Raw genomic sequence first — 22,201 nt, forward strand, 5'->3', positions numbered from 1 at the left:
TTAAGAAAAGCTCACTTGGCTTAGGGGTCTGCCCAAGACCGAGGAAAGTGACTGTGGAGTTGGATTCTGAGGATTGGGAAGTCACTGAGATAAGCATCAGTAGAGGAGTGTTTCGGCAGAGGGAGGAGTTTGTGCAAAGGCCCAGGGGCAAGAGAATCCACAGTATTTGGGTTAAGTGAAAGACCAGAGTGACTGCTTTCCAGAGAGGTGGGTGGAGACTAGATTTTGTAGGGCTATGTGCATCCAGGAGATGATTGGAGCAAGTCAGCCCCAGAGCAGACTCTGTCAGAGGGTCACTGTGTCATTGAGGAAGGACCAATTTGCCCAAAGTCACAAGGAAGACCTGGGATAGAGACAAGAATTCCTGCCTATCAGCTGGGTACTGCAGGACTTCCTCAGGTATAAGTGTGGGAGGGACCTGGAAGCTCTCCACACATGGAGGCCCCAGCTCCCTGGCTGTCCCTCTCCTGAGAGCATGGGGCATTGGAATCATCTGTGTTTGCTCAGAGATAGATGGCCCTGGATGGTCCGGCCCCACCAGGATTCTGAGACCTCGGAATTTGCATTTCCAACAGACGCCCAAGGGACCTGCTGCTGGCAGGCAAGATGGACCACACTTCCATAACCACTAGGGTGAGGTAGGAGGGAGGGCAGCAAGGGCAGGGCAACGGCAGGGCAACTCTAGCAAGGCAGAGGGCCTCAAAGTCCCCAATCAAATCCACCAGCTGACTAGTCAGGGAAACGGAGGCTCAGGGAGTTGAGACTATTTGCCTTAAAAGAAGTTAAATAAAAGATGTATTGAGTAAACAGATTACACACACAGAGTCAGAGGGAGACCATACTCCAGGGCTCCTGAACCCCAGGCCAAGGCTTCCTGCTTTGGATTCAGGATGAGAGCCAGCAAGCTCTGCCTTCCCAACTCAGGCTCTGCTGCATTTGGCAGAGAAACCTTTGACGACTTGTAGAAATCTGCTGTTGGCCCCCATTCCTACCACCCATCACCTTCCTTCCTCCTTACACTTCCAGCTCCTTCCCTTTACACTCCAGATCTTGTGCACTTGATCCTGGCAAGTCAAGCAGCCAAGGGGGAGGTGAAGTTACACAGCAGAAGAGCTGGGACTGAAGGGGGAATTCGCGCACTTAGCCATCCTTCTCCAAGAATAGCTCCCTCCTCCTGTGAGGGTCTCCCTCTTTATATCTATCCTGTCCCCATCTCTCACCTACTTGCATTTCATTATCAAAATCTGAAACCCAGAGTCAACGACTACATCCCCAGATTTGCTTTTCCCCAGTTCTAAAATAGAGTGGCCCTGGGTAGAGATTTACTGTCTGTTCCAGTTGGCAGTAAAATGCCACTTCTTTTGCACACCCACATGCACAGAGTCACTAATACACAAACAGATATACCCGCAAACAAATACACCGGAACTTACAAAAACAGATACACACATGCATTTGAGATGTCTCATTCACTGCTCACTGACAAAGCAGACCTAGGCACAGAGTACAGATCTAGAAATGCACATTACATGAGTAGAAGGGGAAGGGCACAGCCACACCCCAAGACGGCACTCAAAGTACAGAGGTCTAGGGGCTGGGGGTGGATCCCCAGCAGAGCGGCGCTGGCCCTTTAAGACAGTGATTCTTCCTCCCAGTCCCTTCCAAGACACCTGTACCTTGGTTGGTTCTTCCAGACAGGGGTGAAGACTGGAGTGTGGCTCACCAGGCCAAGGTGGGTCTAGCCCTGGGCGACAGTCCTTGAACCACAACAGGAAATGGATGTCTGAACTGGCCGGGGTTACTGCCTGGAGGCCACTGTCTCTCCTATCCCCACACCCACAAGAGCCATACCTCCACACCCATACACGCTCCCCCCCCCCAAGTCACACAGGGCACACCCAGGATCCAGGCAAGACACGCCTTCCCCTCCAGCTGGCTCCAAGTGAGGGCTCCGCTGTCAGACCAGCTCCCTCCGGCCCCCGGGGTGTGGCCACCCACCTGCCAGCAGGGAGTCTCTGCCTGCCCGGCAGGGGCGTCCACGCCACCACCACCCACCACCGGACCAGGTGCCCGGCTCCCGGGGACGGTGGCGCCTGGGCCACCGCCCCCACCCCTTCCTCCCGACAGTGTGGAAACAAAGCCGAGCACACGCACACGGGGGCTACGCGGGTGCACACCCGCCCTCACACGCGCACACTCGGGAGCCACAGTGGCGCGCACAAGGCGACACACATGCACATACACACACCGCTCTGGCTCCAGCCACAAGGGAAGCCTCTGGCATAGCCTCAGTGGCGTTCACACACGCCCTGCTACACACTGGGACACACCCTCTCACAGATAACACTCTGTGGGAACCCGCAAGCACACACCAGAGGTGCACGCACCACCCAGCCCTAGCGCACGGGGACTGGGGCGCTACACTCGGCTCACAAGCACGCGCGCACACCGAGCATCCCCTTGCACCGATGCCGGGCACACGCGCGCTCACACTCACACGCCCCAAACCGTGGGCCCCCGACGCACATTCCCGCGCCAGCTGCGAAGCATTCGAATGGAGCCAGAGGCTCCGGCGCTGGCGCCCGCCTCCCGCAGCCAGCCCGCCGGCTGTCAGTGCTCGCCGGTCGGGGACAGCGCCCTCAGCGCCGGGCGATCACCCAGACCCGCACACGAGAGCTCGGATGCGTAGGCAGCCCCGGGCCCACGGCGGGCGCCGGACGGGCTCACCTGGTGGCGGCAACGCGGCTTCCGGGCACTGACTGTCCCTTGGTCTCCTCGTCTGGAGGCCGCCCCGGCGGGCTCCGAGGCGCAGTGGAGCTGCGCAGAAATGCCCCGCTCGTTCGCTAGCTCGCTCGCTCCTTCCCTCCCTCCCACGGCGCTCAGCCCCCTCCCCGCCCGCCCCCACGCCCCTCCGCCCCGCCCCGACCGGCTGCCCCGGAGGAGGCGGCGATCTCGGCCGCTCAGGCAGCAGCCGCCGGTGGAGGAGCAAGCAAGCGCCGCGGCGTGTCAGCAACGGCCGGGGTAGCGCCAGAGCCGGAGCCCGGGCTGGGGCTGCGCGTCGGGAGGAGCCACGCCGGCCCCGAGGAGGGGGAACAGAGGAGGGGGCTAAGCCCCGCCAGCGGGCCCGCCTGCCGCTAGGGTCCACCGCCCGCTCTCACACGTGGGCCGGGTGCCTACCTGAACCGCCCCACAGCTCCGAGGCCGGGCGTCTGTGGCCAGGGGAGGAAGAAGAGGAAAGCCCACCGGGGCCTCCTCGCCCTTGCAATCCCAGCCGGGTGGGCTCCGGCCCCGCCCCCCGCCTCCTCCCGAGTCCCTGCCAGCGCCGACCTCGGCTTTCCCTGGCTCAAACGCTTCGGCTCCCAGCCCGGTGGCCCGGACTAACCCCGCGGTCCAGAGCCCTGCGAGCCCGCCTCATCTGCCCCCGGCCCAGACCTGGCCTACGCCCACCAGCCTCCACGCCACCCTGCCATTGTTCCCGCGGCCGAAGCTCGTGCGCGTCCCAGTCCCTCTCGGGTGGCAAAACCCCGACTTTTCCCGAGTCTCTGTGAGGACTGAACCTGTGGCTCTGGGACCTTGACGGCCACCTGCCACGGGCCGGGCCCTCCCACAGTAAAGGGTTTTGCTAGAGTAAAACCCACGGCACTGACAGGTTCTGGTTCTGCTTTGAGTAGACTGAGGCTCGGGCGAGGGAGGAACTAACCAGAGTTTAATGAGCCCAGAACCCCCATTCCAGAGATGAAGACTTCAGAGGGACCTTCTGTTCTAGGGCTCCTGGGGCAGGGCCAGGCCTTCAGGGATACCCGGAGTTACGAACCTGGGTCTCCTTTGTTAAGCGGCAAAGCCCGGACACAAGGAAGAAGCAAGGATGGTGAGCTGGTGAGCTTTTACTGTGAAGTCAGGACATAGGTGACCGCCTGCTGGCTACAAGAGCATCCACCTCCTTTGTCTCATTGGGCCCTGACCCTGTCCTGAGTGGCAGCTGTCTTTCTCCCTATTGCTGATCGGAAGCTTGTCCTGGGTCTCTCTCCAGGGGGCGGGGGCAGGAGAGGCCAGGTGAACCCCGGAAATTCCTGGCCCGGTCCAGGTCTCCAATGTAAGAAGATGCTAGGAGCAGATGCAAAGTGCCCCCCACTGCTTTGGGGATGTAACACTGCCACAAAACTAAGAGAAGGCAACATTAAGCATCAAGCATGATTTGTTCAAAAGATAAACTAAAACCAAGAATTATGGATAACAAACTTGTTGGAATGCTTACTGTACATATTGAAGGCACTTCAGGGGAAAATGAGATTAAAGAAATTTATTTGGGTGGCCAGCATTGTATTGCAGTGGGCCAAGAGGCAGATTGCAATGCTGGCATCTCATGTTGAACCGCTGGTTCCAATCCCTACTGCTCCACTTCCAAGTCCAGCTTCCTGCTAATGTGCCTTGGAAAGCAGTGCAAAATAGCTCCATGCATGTGAGACCCAATAAGGGGTTCCTGGCTCCTGTCTTCAGCCTGGCCCAGCCCCAGCTACTGTAGTGATTTGGTGGGTGATTCAGTGGTTAGCAGATTTGTCTGTCTCAGGTGTCTCTGTGTCCTTTCAGGAGATACCCCATCTCCTGGATCCCTCCTGAGAGGTCTTTTCTTTAAGATTTATTTATTTTGGGGCCCAGAAAAATAGCATAGCCCAGCGGCTAAAGTCCTTACCTTGAACGCACCAGGATCCCATATGGGCACTGGTTCTAATCCCAGTAGCCCTGCTTCCCATCCAGCTCCCTGCTTGTTGCCTGGGAAAGTGGTCGAGGACAGCCCAAAGCCTTGGGACCCTGTAGCTGCTTGGTAGATCCAGAAGAAGCTCCTGGCTCCTGGCTTTGGATCAGCTCAGCTCCAGCTGTTGTGGCCACTTGGGGAGTGAGCCATCAGACAGAAGATTTTCCTTTCTGTCTCTTCTCTGTATATCTGCCCTATTTGCCCTTCCAATAAAAATAAATACATCTTTTTGAGGAGTGAACCATCAGACAAAACAGATTCGTTTATTTTTATTGGAAAGTCAGATATACAGAGAGGAGAGACAGAGAGGAAGATCTCCTGTCTGATGGTTCACTCCCTAAGCAGCCACAATGGCCAGAGCTGAGCTGATCCAAAGCCAGGAGCCAGAATCCTCTTCCTGGTCTCTCACGAGGATGCAGGGTCCTAAGGCTTTGGGCCGTTCCCAACTGCTTTCCCAGGCTACAGGCAGGGAGCTGGATGGGAAGTGGAGCAGCCGGGGTTAGAACAGGCACCCATATGGGATCCCGGCACATGCAAGGTGAGGACTTTAGCTATGCTGTCATGCCGGGCACCCTCCCTTTTTTAAAAAAATGTTTTTATGTTCCAAGATGTGTTTTCCCCTTTCTTGCTTCTTTTTATGTTCACTTGATCACTTTGCAAATAAAACTTTGCCTCTGTCTGCAACTGATTCCTGGCGTTTCATTGCTGTATTAAGCTAAGGAAAGAACCCACCAATCTTCACAGTAACAAACCAGCGGATGGAAGACCTCTCTCTGTATCTCTATCTCTTTGTGTATGTGTGTGCTGTTCTCTCTAACTTTGACTTTAAAATAAAAACAAATAAAAAAGAATTAACATAAAAATAAATAACTTTAAAACTCTCTTTCCCAGTCATTCTGCCTTTCAAATAAATAAATTCTTTTTAAAAGAAAAAATTGTTATTTTGGTGCAAAAGAAAAAGTTTGAAATCCATGCTTAATTTGTTCATAATATGCATTTCCACGCGCTTTTTGAATAACGCCTGTGCTCCAGGCACTGCTCTCAGAATTTTGCTTGTATTAAGTCACTTCATCTACACCCGGACACTATGGAATAGAGGTTATTTTTATCCCCATCCTGTGCACTTTTGAAGTGAAACACAGACTTTGCATAGCTCAGATGGCAGAGTTGGGACCCAGACTTCCGATTGTACTTTGCATGAACACAATCCAAACAGAAGCAGCCATGAATGCAAGGCAGGGAAATCTGCACTAGGAGGGATTTGTCACAGCAAGCTCTATTGCATCTTCTGACTCCCCATAGGTCAGTGATATCTAGCACAGCACCTGTGTGGAGGTCAAATGGATTAATACAACTACATAATAGTGGCATGGAGCTGGTAGACAGCCCCAGTAGCCCCAGCAGGGGTGGTGACAATCCGCTCTGCTGGGCATTCTTTTTATTTAATCAAAAATTAGTTAAATTAACTCATTAATTAATTGAGTTTTATTGGAAAGTCAGCTTACAGAGAGAAGGAAAGACAGAGAAAAGGATCTTCCATCCACTGGTTCATTCCCTAAGTAGCCGCAATGGCCAGTGCTGAGTTGATCCAAAGCCAGGAACTTCTTCCAGGTCTCCCACTCTGGTGTCTATATGGGATCCCAGCACAGGCAAAGTGAGGACTGTAGCCAGGCCCTCTCTGGGCACGTTTATCAGTAATTTTAGATGAAACAGAACAACGTAGGAAACACTAATCAAATCTATCGCTATCATCAAGTTAGGAAGGAATAGCAAGCACTCCAGAAACTAGAATCACTTTTGAAAAGATGTTAGCAGCCTTGAAGGCCAAACTGGAACTAACAAGATAATGTTCCACTCGGAACAAGCATAAAGTCCTTCTTTTAGGCCCAGACCAGAGCAATCCCATAGAACTATTTCTAATGAAGGAAATATCCTGAATCTGCATAGATAGGGTGGTGGCCATGAACCATCTGTGACTACTGACCACTTGAAATGTAGCCTATATTGCTGAGGAACTGCCAATTTAATCTTTTTTTTTTTCAAAGATCTATTTTCTTTTTATTACAAAGTCAGATATACAGAGAGGAGGAGTGACAGAGAGGAAGATTCTCTGTCCGATAATTCACTCCCCAAGTAAGCACAACGGCCAGTGCTGTGCCGATCCGGAGCCAGGAACCAGGTACCTCCTCCAGGTCTCCCACAAGAGTGCAGGATCCCAAAGCACTGAGCTGTCCTCGACTGCTTTCCCAGACCACAAGCAGGGAGCTGGACGGGAAGTAGATCTGCCAGGATCAGAACTGGTGCCCACATGGGATCCTGGTGCATTCAAGGCAAGGACTTTTAGGCCACACCGCTGGGCCCACTGCCAATTTAATCTTAAGTATTTTTTATTTATATAGTCATAGGACTAAAGGCTGTCATATTGGATAGTGCCATTTGATATGCTCAAGTGCTAAAAGCACAATAGAGAAAGAATCAAGATAAAGAGCAGTTTCATGAAGAACGATTCAAAAATTTTAGTTGATATCAGACTTAGTAATTGAATGTGGTTGCAAAAAAAAAAAAAAGAAAAGAAAAGAAGGAAGAGAGGAAAGTATAGAATATGCAGAAAAGCAAAGAAGAGGAAGAAAGGAAGAAGTAAATGGCCCAGCAAGATAGCCTAAAATCCTCGCCTCACACATACCAGGATCCCATATGAGCACTGGTTCATATCCCAGCTGCTCTACTTCCCATCCAGCTTCCTGCTTGTGGTCTGTCTGGGAAAGCATGGCCAAAAGCCTTGGGATCTTGCACCCACATGGGAGACCTAGAAGAAGCTCCTGACTGCTGGCTTCAGATCAGCTCAGCTCTGGCCGTTACAGCCATGGAGGGAGTGAATCAGTGAATGGAAATCCTTTCTCTCTGTCTTTCCTTCACTCTGTAAATCTGACTTTTCAATTAAAATAAAAATAAATAAATCTTTTAAAAAAAAAAAGAGGAAGTTAAGCCCAGTAGATCTCCTGCTTTGAGATCACATGCACATCACAGGTCCAGCTCTGGGCCCCGCCTTGTGTCACACTGCAGCTTGCTCGGAGCATGCTAGGCACATGGACGCCATAGGGTACGAGGAATGATTTAAGCAGCATGGAAAAAGGAAGGCAAAATAGGCTGTGGTGGATTTCTACAGAAATATGAAGGGCTGTTATACAGAAAGGGAATTTGACTTGTCTCCTGTTATTTAGGGCTAGGAAATAAAACAAACAACAAAATATATGTGTAAGGGAACCCATGAGCCATATCCCTGAAGTGAAAGATCCATGCAAATATAGCTGTCTGTTTCCCTGAGCACTTGGTCCATGTGGGACCCGGCTCAAATGAAATATTTACCACAAACTGGCTACTGAACAGATAGGAACGAAGTCCACTCAGCTTTGGTGGTGGACATCCATAAGAACAATGTCATCAAACAAAGTTCTGATAAGAGAAAAACAAGATCAAGACTGCTCTCCCAAACACTGTGCAGTTGTTACACAGAGCAAACTGGCGGAGAGCAGGGAGCACCTGCTAGGAAGCCCTGCAATGGTGCAGGAGACGAGACAATATAGTAGGAGCCAGGTAAGACCTCTGCTACACCAGCATTCCACATTGGAGTGCTGGTTTGAGATCTGGCTACTACACTTTGGATTTAGCTTCCTGTTAGTGTACCTGAAAAAGGCAGTGAAGATGCTCAAATACTTGGGGCCCTGCTCCCAACATGTGAGACCCAGGAGGAGATCACAGCTGCTGTTTATGGCCTGGCCCAGCTCTGGCTTTTGTGGCCATTTGGGGAATGAACCAGATGATGGAAGGGCTTTCTTTTTCCATTTCTTTCTGTCACTCTTCCTTCTGAACACATAAACTTTAAAAAAAAAAAATTTTTTTTAAATAAACTCAGTAGCAGTAGGAATAAAAAGCCATGGACAGGCATGACTTGAAAGAGTGCTGGCACTAAGCTGAGAGTCAGAAGCTGCTTCTGCCATGAACTGATGGTGTGTGCTCAGGAAAATCCCATCCTTGGGTAAAATCCCTTCCCTACTTGGGATTTCAGGGTCCCCCTTTGTGAAAGGCAGAACAATCGCCAAGGGCACCGCCTAACTCTGGATTCTGTGAAAAGCACAGCGACGATGAAGAGCTAGTGGGATAAGGTATCAGACCAACTTTGTGAGCCTCAGGCAACAATATCATTAATATCTCCAGCACTATTATTTCAAAGTGATCCTTGCCAGGACTCGGTGACAGGGCTAGTAGTAGGAGGGGACTGAAGTAGCCCAGGGGACTGCACCTGCAGAGGTGGGATGAGGGCCAGGGAAGACCAGCTAACAACTCTATTCCTCCCTGAAGATCTATGAGGACCAGCAGTGTGCTCTGTGAACTGTCACCTCATCAAACTGCTTCCTCATTCCTTCAAGCCACACCCACACTTGGCTGAAAGAAGCAAACAGTTCTAAAACAAGTCGGACTGTCTACTCTTTTAGCACCCACAAATGACTCTTGGTCTAGGCCTTTCCTTAAAAAGCATCCTTACTTCACACAGAAATAGCCCAAGTTATGAAGAATTTGATATATACTCTGTATTTCACTTCCAGAATTTTCTTTTTGGGGTCACAGTTCCGATCATTATCCCCATTTACGGGTTAGAACACTGTGGTTCCTAGGGATTTGGCATTTCTTCCAAGTCACCCACTTTACAAGGCAGATGAGGCTGCATGCCTGAAGACATCCAACACTATACTACGCATCTTTTCAACTTGGGGAGGAAGGCAAAATCAGTGTTGTCTTGGTACAGGAGCCCATTTTGCTTACTGAATAAATGTTTGAAAGAAAAGAAAGGTTGGGGGGGGCAGTGTGAACCAGTGCAGTCCCCCAGGTTCAGTCAGGGTAACTGAGGCTCTTAGGTTATATCCAAGGATACACACACACAAGTTAAAGAAGCCTTCCAAGGAGGTACTTCTCCGCTCAGAGCTTTCCCCAGGCCTCAGAGGCCTAGTGGATAAATGGGTAGGAACCCACAGCTTACTTCAAACAAAGACAGCTGCCTGTCTTGACTTTTGCTTGTCCTTTTCCAGGGAGATGGGGGTGGGGGAGTGAGTGGAGGAAGAATGGGGAGAGACACATACTTCTGAAAGGTGAAAGCTAATCCTGCCACCCCTACCATACACGCCCCAGCCCAGGGCCTTTTGGTGCTGGCCCTGCAGGCTTACAGAATGAGTCATGCAACTGACCTGCCAGAGTCACCCAGGCACAAGGTGCTAAACTTGGTGTAGAAGGGTGGAAAAGTAGGCCAAGTGTTCTCATACCCAGAAAAACCATCCAGCTGCAGGCTACGAATCTCCATTCTTATCCCATAAGACAGCAGATGGCTCTGCAGAGCCCTGTGAAAGGCCTAGGGGGCATAGGGGACACCTGGCAAAGGACAGTGTGTCGCTGAGTATCAAGTAGTAGAGATTCAAGCCAAGTGATGGGGGTCCAGAAGGAGGACCTTCCTGAGAGAGGCCCCGCTCAAGGAAGCTGAGACTGGGTAGAGTTACAGAGCAAGGTAGGCACACAGAAGAGAAAGAGAGCACCTTCCTGGCTGCAGTTTTGCGCCCGTCCTGCAGCTCACATATCCTTGGACCCTAGGCAGCAGGGAAGCCTGCAGCACACTATGGCCACAGTGACCACTGCAGAGAAACACAGAGTTTACACTATGCCTCTGCCCCTTCCCAGCTACCTGATCTCAGGCAAGTTACTCAAACCCAGCAGCAGAGGTATTATTAACCCCACTAATCAGTGACAGCATTACAGAAGAGGACTCTAGCAAGTTCAAAGAAAAATGGAATTTAAAAGTAAGTTTATTTTTGTGCAAAAATGATAAAATTCATGCATCCAAAGGTCATAGAAAAATGCTTAACATGAAAAAAATATTAAAAAGGGTCCGACGTAATAACCAAGACCTCATATGGATCATTCTGCCCACACACATATATGGAAATCTGGTAAATGATAGAAATGATATTTGTAAAAGCAAAGATAGAACACGGGGTTGAACAGCATCTCCACCCAAATCCATATCCTTACAGACCTTTAAAGTATGAACTTATTTGAAATAGTGTCTTTGCAGATGTAATCACCTGGATTTCCAGAACAACTAACTCTGGATTTAGGTTGGCCATAAATCCAAAGACTGGTATTATTATTATTAACTTAGTTATTTGAAAAGCAGAGTTATACATATGTGTATACACACACACACACACACACACACATATATATACATATACATATACAGAGAGAGAGAGAGAGAATCTTCCATCTTCTGGGTCACACCCCAAAGGCTTCAATGGCCAGGTCTGAAATCAGAAATCAGGAGCCAGGGACTTCATCCAGGTCTTCCACATGAGTGCAAGAGCCCAAGTATTTGAGCCATCCTCTTCAACCTTTCCCAAGCATATTGAGAAGGAACTGAATTGTCAGTGAGGTAGCAAGGACTAAAATTGGCACCCATATGGAATACCAATATCACAGCAAAGGCTTTACTTGTTATACCACAATGCTGGCCCTAAGACTAGAATCCTTATGAGAGATGGTTAGGTAGCATTTGGCTGAGCAGTTAAGTAGCTGCTTCGAACACCAGCATCACTTATTGGATTGCCTCTACTTCGCACCCAGCGTCCTGCTCAGGTGCATCCTGAGAGGCAGCAGAAAAAGGGCTCACGTGCTTAGAAGACCAGAATGGAATTCCTGGCTCCTGGCTTTAGTCTGGCTCAGCCTTGGCTGTTAGGGACATTTGAGGAGTGAACTGGTGGGTGGAAGTTCTCTCTGTCCATTCATTTGTCTGTCCTTTCTTTCAAATAAAATTATTTAAAATTTAAAATTTTTATGGTGAAAGAAGAGAGAGAGAACAGCTGGATGGGAAGATGCAGGCAATGACTAGACTGTGTCTACAACCACAGAAGCTAAGAGAAAGGCAGGGACTGTTTTTGCTACTCTAGAAGGGAGGAACCAACTCTGCTGACTCCTTCATTTAGACTTCTGGCTTGGTGAATTATGAGAGAATAAATTTCAGTTATTTTAACCCACCTAGTGTGTGGTAATTTGTTATGACAGTCCCAGGAAAATAATACAGATGGATTGTTTTTAAAATTGGTTACTCATTTGGAAAAAAAAAAATAAAATTGGGTTCCTACCTTTAGCATACACAAAAATAATCCTCAGTTAAAGACCGAAATTAGAAAAGCACAACTTTAAAATCTTTAGAAGTAACTAGAACCTCAGGGTAGAGAAAGATTTCTTTAATAAGACACCAAAAATCACAATTCCATTAGCCTGAGTTCTCCAGAGAGACGGTAATCGGCTGTTGAGGTCACACACATGAGTATTTAGTTGCAAAAGCTGGAAGTCCTGAGGCCACAGCCAGCAAGCTGGAGGCCCACGAGGGCTGCGGGACCGAGAGAGCAAGTGGGATAGGCCTCTGTCCAAGTCAAAAGGCAGGACCTAGTGAAAATCCAGCTCCAACCCAAAGACAAAGGACAGATGCGTCCTATCTCTACCTTTTCTTTTACTCAAGCCTTGGCTTGAACGAGGCACACCCAGCTGGGGAGGGCAATCTGGTTACTCAGACCAGATTTAATGTTAATCCCTTCAAGAAATGTGCATACAGGCACACCCAGAATAATGTTTAATGAAATACCTGGGTACCTCCAGCCCCATTGATTTGAGTTAATGCATAAAATTAATCATCACACAAATGGAAATGCAAATACCTCACATAGGCAACTACATTCAGTGTAGAAATTTTGTGCCTCAAAAGCTACTGCAAAGAAAGGGAAAATGAAAGCCTTTTACTGCACACACAAAAAATCTAATGCTTTTGCCTCACAAAGCGTAAGATTTAAAAGTATAGAATCTATATTAGATAAATGGACAAAGGATGTTGACAAGAAAAAAAGTCACAGAAATATGGAGGTCTGAAAAACCTGTGGAAATAGTCCAGTTCACTGCTTAGGGACTTGGGTACTAGCTGATGAAGGGGAAGCTGGACAGGCTTTTGCAGGCAAATTCTACTCCCAGAAGTAAAGCCAGGGCAATGTTGAAGCATGCGCAAAAACAGACATGTCTGAGATCTCAAAGCATTCTTTGTAAAGCCAAAAGACTGGAAACCATGAAAATGTCTCCCAGCAGGTAAAGAGTGAAAGAAAAGTGCAGTATATTCATATAATGAAATACAACACAGCAGTGAAAATCTAGGAATATGAATACTTTCCAAGAACATAATGTTTAGAGAAAGAACATTACAGAAGGTATAATTTACATAATTTACATAAAGCTTTAAAAACCCACAAAGCAATAGTGGCTATCAGCTGGGGATAACTGTACCTGTAACAGAAGTTATAAAGGCATGGTTGCAGCTGTGGTCCGAGTGTTGGTGGCCCTTCCCGAAAGTCACATCTTGGGGTCTAATCCCCAAAGCCATAGACAGTATTAGGGGAGGCCTTTGCGAGCTGATTAGGGTTTCCTTGTGACCAGGATTAGTGTCCTTGTATTAAAGACACTCCAGAGTGTCAGCCAGCCCCTTCCACCATGTGAGGATGCAGCAAGAAGGGGTACTCCTTGGGGAACCAGGTTCTCACCAGAGGCCTTGAGGTCTTCTCAGCGTCCAGAAATAGACACTCAGACTAAGGCGTTATTCAGAAGACACTCAGATGAAGGTGTTCTGTTATAGCAGCAGAGAGGAATTGAGACAACCGCCATGATAAAGACCAACTTCAGGAGAACAAAAGCTCTTGGTAAAGAGGGAGGTGAACAGGACTGAAGAAGGAAATATACAAAGCTATAACTGTTTTTGTAAACTTTTTGTTTTGTTTTTCTTTTCTTAAAAGATTTATGTATGTTTATTGGAAACGTGGATATACAGAGAGGAGGAGAGACAGAAAGATTTTCTGTCTGATGGTTCACTCCCCAAGTGGCCGCAACAACCAGAGCTGAGCAAATCTGAAGTCAGGAGCCAGGAACTTCTTCTGGGTCTCCTACATGGATGCAGGGTCCCTCCCAAGACTTGGGGCTGTACTCAACTGCTTTTCCACGCCACAAGTAGGGAGCTGGAATGGAAGCGGGGCTGCCAGGGATACGAACCAGTGTTCATGTGGAATCCCAGCATATTCAAGGCGAGGACTTAAGCTGCTTCACTATCGTGCAGGACCCTTAAGATTTTATTTTATTTTATGGGCCCAGCGCCATGGCCTAGTGGCTAACGTCCTCGCCTTGAACACACCAGGATCCCATATGGGCACCGGTTCTAATCCCGGCAGCTCCACTTCCCACCCAGCTCTTTGCTTGTGGCCTGGAAAAGCTGTCGAAGAGGACCCAAAGTCTTGGGACCCTGCACGTATGTAGGAGACCTGGAAGAGGATCTGGGCTCCTAGCTTTGGATTGGCGCAACACAAGCCATTGCAGTCACTTGGGGAATGAATCATTGGATGGATGATCTTCCCCTGTGTCTCTCCTCCTCTCTATATCTGACTTTACAATAAAAAAATAAATCTAAAAAAGAAGATTTTACTTTATTTTAAAATTTTTAAAAGATTGATTTATTTGTATTAGAAAGTCAGATATACAGAGAGGAGAGACAGAAAGATGCTCCATCCACTGCTTCACTTCCCAAGTTGCCACAACGGCCCGTGCTGAGCTCATCCAAAGCCATGAGCATCTTTCAGGTCTCCCACACAAATGCAGGGTCCCAAGGCTTTGGGCCGTCCTCAACTGCTTTCCCAGGCCACAAGCAGGGAGCTGGATGGGAAGTGGAGCTGCCAGGATTAGAACCAGCACCCCTACGGGATCCTAGCATGTTTAAGGCAAGGATTCTAGCCACTAAGCTATTGCACTGGGCTTCAAAAATGCATTTATTTATTTTTGTTTTATGTAAAAGGCCAAGATACAGAGATAGGAAGAGAGAGAGAGAAATTATTTATCTGCTGGTGCACTCTGCAAATCTCTCCAAATGCCCAAAATAGCTAGGACTGGACCAGGTTAAAGCCAGGAGCCCAAGTAGTCCTCACATGTGTCCATAGCAGTGGGAAAGCAGATTGTAAGTATTCTCAGATATGTGATATAGACATCACAAGCAGCAGCCTACCTGCTATGTCACACACTCACCCCAAACATTACCTCTTAAAAAATCTTTAATTTTTTTGGAAGGGCAAATTTATAGAGAGAAAGGGAGATAAAAAGATCATCCATCCATTGGTTCACTCCCCAAATAGCTGCAACTGCTGGAACTGAACCAATTCAAAGCCAGGAGCCAGGTGTCTCTTTCTGATGTCCCAAGTGTGTGCAGGGCCCTAAGATTTTGGGCCATCCTCTACTGCTTTTCCAGGATACAGAGAGGGAACTAGAAGGGAAGTGGAGCAGCTGGGACACAAATCAGCACCCATATAGGATTCTGGGACATTTAAGGCAAGGATTTAGCCACTGAGGCATTGCATTGGGCCTCAAGCATTATCTCTAAATTTTATTTTTCCATGAACATTCTGAAATACCTTGCACATGAGTGTGAACTATTGTATACCATAATTTTTATACCATAATTTTTAAGTGATAGATTGAACATGGCACAAAATTCATCGTTTTAAAGAATAAAATTTAGTGGGTTTATATATATATATATATATATATATATATATATAAACCATACTTGACCACCACACTTTAATTCCAGAATCTTCCACTATCCCAGAAGGAAATCCCACATTCATGAAGTTTCCATCATCAACTGCTGCTGTGGTCTGATCATCATTATTCTACTTTCTGTGTTGACTGATTCATATCAATGGATCATACAACATGTGTTTTTCTGGTGACTGGTTTCTTTCACTTAGCATATTTTCAAGTTCATCCATGTAATAGCATGGATCTTCCTCCTTTGTGTAACTGATTCAAATTCCATTGTCTGGATATGCCACATTTTGTTTATTCCAGTCATCCCAAAGACTCCTGGGCTCTTGCTTACTACTGCTGCTTCTGTTTCTTATTTGTTAAGATTTTCTCTTATTTATTTGAAAGGCAGAGGGACAGAGTAGGAGAAACAGAAAAAGAAATGTTCCATCTACTGGTTCATTTCCCCAAATAGTCACAATGGCCAAGACTGAGGCAAGCCAAAGCCAGAAGACTGGAACTCCATTCAGGTCTCCTACATGGGTAGCAGAGGCCCAAGTAATTGAGCCATCTTTTGCTGCTATCCCTGGATGCATTAGCAGGGAGCTGGATCCGAAGTAGAGCAGCTGGGACTCAAACATTGGGATACCAATGTTATCAAGCAACTACTTTACCTACTGCCCCACAACACTGGCCCCTCTACTTTTTGCTACTATGAACAGTGATACTAAGAACATTCATGTAAATGTTCTTGCGTAAATATATATCTTCATTTCTCTTGGAATTATTGTATCATTCTGTTCGACATTTTAAGGAACGACCAAAGCAGCTTCACTACTCAACAATCCTACCAAGACTATATAGAGGTTCAGCTATGCATATCCCTACCAACACTATTACCTCTCCTTGGATTACAGCGACACTGATGAGTGTGAAATAGTATGGGCTATGCTTTTGATATGCCTGAACCATTTTTAAAGTTAATATTTACAAATAGGGCATTGTGGTGGTTGAATGAACTGGTAGGGGCTGAAGCAGAGGCCAGCAAGAGGGTGCTGCTGAGGACTCCAAAGGGATGTGGCCTATCCTAATGGGCCACAGCACAGGGAACAAAGAAGAAAGAGCCAGGGAAACTCTGGGTATGCATGCAACGATTCCATCCCACAACCCAATCTATCAGCTCAGCTTGTCAGCCCAAAGTGGCTCCAAAATGCAGTAAATCTTCAGGGGATTCCTGGCTTCTCTCTCACCCAAGCGCCAAACTGTCAGCAGCTATGAGACTGACACAGGAGAGACCTCAGGAAGCCAGGGAAAATTTTTGCTCACAAGGTGAATTCTGATTCGGTCCCTTTCTTTTCTGACATAAGTTTCTTCATATGGGAAACAAAGGTTGTGAGTCAATATCTTCCTCTAAGGCTCCTGCTGTCTAGAATGTGCTGGGATCTTATAGTCAAGGGACCACCTCCCTCTAAGCAGAAGGAAATTCCTGGGATCAAAGTCTTATGGGACAGCCCAGCGGCGTGGCCTAGGGGATCCCATATGGGCGCCAGTTTTAATCCCGGCAGCTCCACTTCCCATCCAGCTCCCTGCTTGTGGCCTGGGAAAGCAGTTGAGGATGGCCCAACGCCTTGGGACCCTGCACCCACGTGGTGGACCTGGAGGAGTAGCACCGGCCATTGCACTCACTTGGGAAGTGAATGAATCACCAGATGGAAGATCTTCCTATCTGTCTCTCCTCCTCTGTATATCTGACTTTGTAATAAAATAAATAAATCTTTAAAAAAAAGTCTTATGGGAAAGAAATGTTCTAGCTCTTTCTGAAAACAAGGCAAGCTCAAAGATATGAGGAAAGGGACATCAGATATGCTTGAGCCTAAGGATGTTTGATGTTGTGTTCACAAACGTACATTATTTAGGGTATATAAACACCAATAAATTTTTGAGAGTGAACATTTTTGGGGCCACCTAAGAAGCCAATTTAATTCCTTGGTTGACTATCTTCATGTCACAATGAAACTGCTTCCAACTTCATTTTTATTTTCATGAAGTGATTTTCCTCTGGATCAATTCTTTCCCATTAAAACTTGATTAGAAGAGTCAATAGTCAACATTTTTGGTCCATATAAAGGTAATTATTCAGTATAGATTTTACCATAAAGTCTAAATTTCCCAGATTAGGTTTCAGATCTAAATTCTGTTGGCAATTTATTCTTTCACAATTTTTATTATTTCTATCAGATCTGCTAGCAGTCTCCTATAGCCCTTACAACAAATGACTACAGACTTAATGGCTTAAAATGTCTGCCTTATTTTGTCATAGTTCTGCAGACCAACAGGCCAATTCAGTGTCACTTGTTGATGATCTTTGTGCAAACTCTAAGGAAGAACATGTTTCTTGTCTCCTTGGTTGCCAGTATTCCTTGGCTGTGGCTGTATCCCTCTAGTACTTGACTTAATGGTCACATTGTTCTCTCTTTTTTGAGGGTCAGACCTTCCTTTTGGACTGGCACTGTGGTACACCAAGTTAAGTGACTGCCTGCAATACTCGAATCCCATATGGGTGTTGGTTCAAGTCTTGGCTCCTCCACTTCCAATCCAGCTCCCTGCTAACAGCCTGAGAACACAGCAGAGGATGGCTCAAGTGGGAGACCCAGATGAATCTCCTACCTCCTGACTTCAGCCTGGGCCAGCTCTGGCCATTACAGCCAGTTAGAGAGTGAACTAGCAAATGGAAGAGCTGTCTCTGCCTCTCCCTTTCTCGTTGATACTCTGCCTTTCAGGTAAATAAATAAATCTTAAAATATACACACAAACCAACCAACCTTACTCTTCTAAGGATACATGCAAATGCATTTAGGGCCTATCCTGGTAATTCAGAATAATCTCTATCTGAAAATGCTTAATCACATCTGCAAAATCTTTGTCATACAAATTAACATTTATAGGTTCTAGGGAGGAAGACTGATATTCTTATGGGCCTTTGTTCTGCCTACAAAGCTTCTATTAGCTGAATCTTGGGCATAGTGGTTAAGAAGCCTACATCCCACATCAAAGTGCCTGGTCTGATGCTCAGCTCCCTGCTAATGCACACTCTGGGAGGAAGCAGTGATGGCCTGAGCAATTGAGCTCTTGCCACCCACGTGGGAGACTGGGTTGAGTTTATGAGTCTTGGTTTTAGCCTGATACAGCCCAGTTCTAGCCACTGTGAAGTGTAAACTAGCAGATAGGAACTCTCTTTGTCTTCACCTCTCTTTCTTGCTCTCTCTACCTATGAAAAGTTTTTAAAAATTTATTTCTTATGGATTGTATAGAATAGTGATAGCTAGCTGTATATCAGTGATCACAGGAGCACTTTTCACAACAACTAAAAGGTACAGACAACCACTGACAGATGAATGAATAAATCAAATGTGGTATATTTAAAAGGTGGTATGGTATTCACATATAAAAAAAGAATGGAAATTCAAAATATGCCTCAAAATGGATAAAACTTAGAAACATCACATTAAGGGATCCCGTATTTGGTGTAGTGGGTTAAGTCACCACTTGCAACATCTGCATGTCCTATGGGAATTTTGGTTTAAGTCCACATATACTACTTTTGATCCTGCTCCATGTTAATGTGGTTGGGAAGTAGTATATGATGACTCAAGCCCCTGCCACTCATGTAGGAGACCTGATGGAGTTCTTGGGTCCTGTATTAGGCCTGGACCAGCCAAATACAGGCAACTGTGGGCATTTGGGGAGTGAACGAACAGGTGAAAGATTTCTCTCTTTCTCTCCCTTTTTTTTTTTTTTTGTTTCACTTTTTTTTTTTCTGTTGCTCTGCCTTTAAAATAAAATACTTTTTAAAGAAAGTTATGGTAAGTGCCCAAGGACCCGGGCCAGGTGACCCAGATCCCATTGGACCCTCTGCCCTCAGGGCTCACAGACTTGGCTCCCACTGTGCAGACAGGACCTGGACCTGGACCAGGCAACCCGGGAACTACAAGACCCCCGATCCTAGGTCTCACAGATCTAGTACCTACTGCCCCCAGGCTGACATGGCTCATCTTACCTCGGCATCAACCAGTGAGTGATTCAGCCTGGCTCAGTCCAGCCTGCCTCCAGTTTCAGCTCAGTGGGAGCTGAGACCTAGCCCAGCCCATTTTACACCCACCCTGGTTCTCATGAGTATCAGTGGGTGCTAGAGTCTAGCCCAGTCTGGTACTCCCCAGACCCAATCCCCACCCATGCCTGGAGAGACTACAGCTATGTCCAGCCTAGTCTGCTGCCCCCATTCCAGCTCTCACGCTCACCAATGGGAATACTACCCAACTGGAGCATCCCCTTAGCTCCCCAATCAGGCCTGTTCCCAGTCACAGATCCTATGGAGATTGCTGTCCACATGGGTGAGCCCACATACTCCCCACAAAAATTGCCTCCAAACCTGATTCATTCACATGCTGGTTAGTGTCATGGACCAGCCTCATATTACCTGTTCCCTGTTCCCACTCTCACTGGTAGATTCTGTGATCTAGCCTGGCAGGCCATAAATATTCCTGCACCTGGAGGACCCAGATCACGCTGTCCTGAGCACCCTGTGCCAGGTCCATGAACCCCAGAGGGAAGAGGTCTGGTGGGGCCAGGGTCACCTGACCCAAATTCTTGGGCCCACCTATGAGAACTGGTCCTCCTCAGTGGAAAAGACAGAGTAGTGAATGGCTGGCCCAGATCCACATAGAAGATATGGCAGCCCATTGAGCCCTGCAGGGGACACCTGTTACATAGCAGAGGGAGGAGATCAAAACAAAATGAACAACTACCTCAGCTAAGTGATGACAGCAAGTATCTGGGTGAATGGAGACTCTAAGGGTGACTACTTTAGCCAGTGGACATTGAAAGTGTTCCCTCGTCCTTGGATCAGTGAGATTGACATTTCAAAGCTATCAAAACTACCTGGGCAGAACCCTCAGAGCATGTGCCACATCAGGACCCTGAGTCGACACTGGGAGGCCATTCCCCATATCCGGGTACTGAGAAGGTTGGGAGGCTAGGTGTGGCTTCTCCCCTTATCTCTCCCCTCCCCCCAGATTCAGGAAGAAGAAATAGAAAATTTGGAAACAGTAATCACACCCACTTATCCCCACCCTAATCAACTATGTAAACATCATCTAAAATAATTTTTTAATTAGGTAAGTGACATAAACCAAACACAAAGGAACAAATACTGTCTGATTACATTTCCATGAGATATTGGGAACAGGCAAATTCATACAGGCAGAAAGTAGAATGCCAGGAGCTGGGGAGAGGCGGGAGTGGGTTGTTTAATGACTATAGAGTTTCTCTTTGGGATGATGAAAAGTTTTAGGGATGGTTACACAACACTGTGAATGCCCTTAATGACAGGGAGTTGTACACATAACAATAACTAAGATGGTAAGCTTTGTTACGCATCTCTTGCCACACATTTCTAGAAAGCACAGGTAAAGAATTTCCAGTCAACTGGGAAATCAAGTAAATTTTCTAATCCAATAATGAATAGTTGTGTTACTTTCTTAGCTTATCTAAGAGTAATTGGGAGAAATTTCCTTCAGATGTTCCAGCATTGTTGGCTCTGCTGAAGATCCTCCCATATACTCCCCATCACTTCAGTGTGGTTCACTAATTGGTCACAGCTTTAGCAAAGCAATGAGAAAAGGTTCTAACTAGATACAAAACTCAGCTGGGATATAAGGAGCTGAATGCAGAAGAAAGGTGCCAGTCAATTTCACCAAGACTCAGGCAACATTGCAGCACTAGAGAGTCCGGGTGGAGAACCGGAAACTTCACTGGGAGTCCTCTCATCGCTGTAACAATGAGAGAACTGGACCTGGAATTGCTAAGACACCTCCCACTCCAGCATACTCTGACTTAAAAATGAATGGGGAGTCACATTCACAGAGTGCCCATGGCTGTGTGGCACTGAGCCAACTTCTCGTCTGGCATCTTACTCAACTCTCACAGTGAGTCTAGGAGCTTGGCATATTTCCGCACCACTGCCACCCCCACTCCACCTCACATACAGGCAAATAAAGGCTCAGATAACCCTCAACACTGATTTCAAGTCTCAGAGCTAGGAAGCAGCGCAGCTGAGAACCAACATCAGGTACATTCAACTCCAAAATTTCATGCTCCCATTTGACCATGCTAAAAGTCTCACCTTGTAGAGATATTTAAAACAAGAAGAAAGCTACCTCTGGGTTGCTTGCCTGGACCAAAATGCCCCTTTCCCTCCACTCAAATGCAAGATCCCTCCAAGCTGCTTCCCCCACTGTTAAGTGAGATCTCAGGAGCAGGGACCTGATGAGACTGCCACTCACCAGCACTTTGGCTAGACACTCTGCACATCAATCTTCAAAGCCCCTTTGCAGGAGCTTACCTGCCATTTTCCAGGCGAAGTGAAGAGACTCAGCCAGGAAAGAGCAGCTCTTTTCAGCAGAGGTGTGATCGCCCAACCTTTTGAGTTCTTGACCTAGAATGGGCAGAATAAAGAAATACAGCAAGTTAAGTGGAAACACATGGATGCAGGGGATTGGTTTCATCAGAGGACAGAGCCAGAGATCTTCCATTTGGTTGTTCACTCGCTGGATAGCCAAAGAGGTCAGGGCTGGACCAAAGTCAGGTGCCAGCTATTTCATCTGGGTCTCCCACATGGCTTCAGGGGCCCAAGCATTTGGACCATCATCTGCTGCTTTTCCAGACCATTAGCAGGGAGCTGGAAGGGAAGTGGAGCAGCCAGGACATAAACCAGTACTCATATGGGATGCTGGTGGTATAGGT

This window comes from Ochotona curzoniae, unplaced genomic scaffold, assembly GCF_017591425.1.
Source record: "Ochotona curzoniae isolate NIBS_2020 unplaced genomic scaffold, NIBS_Ocur_1.0 contig_3520, whole genome shotgun sequence".
NCBI classification, from domain to species: domain Eukaryota; kingdom Metazoa; phylum Chordata; class Mammalia; order Lagomorpha; family Ochotonidae; genus Ochotona; species Ochotona curzoniae.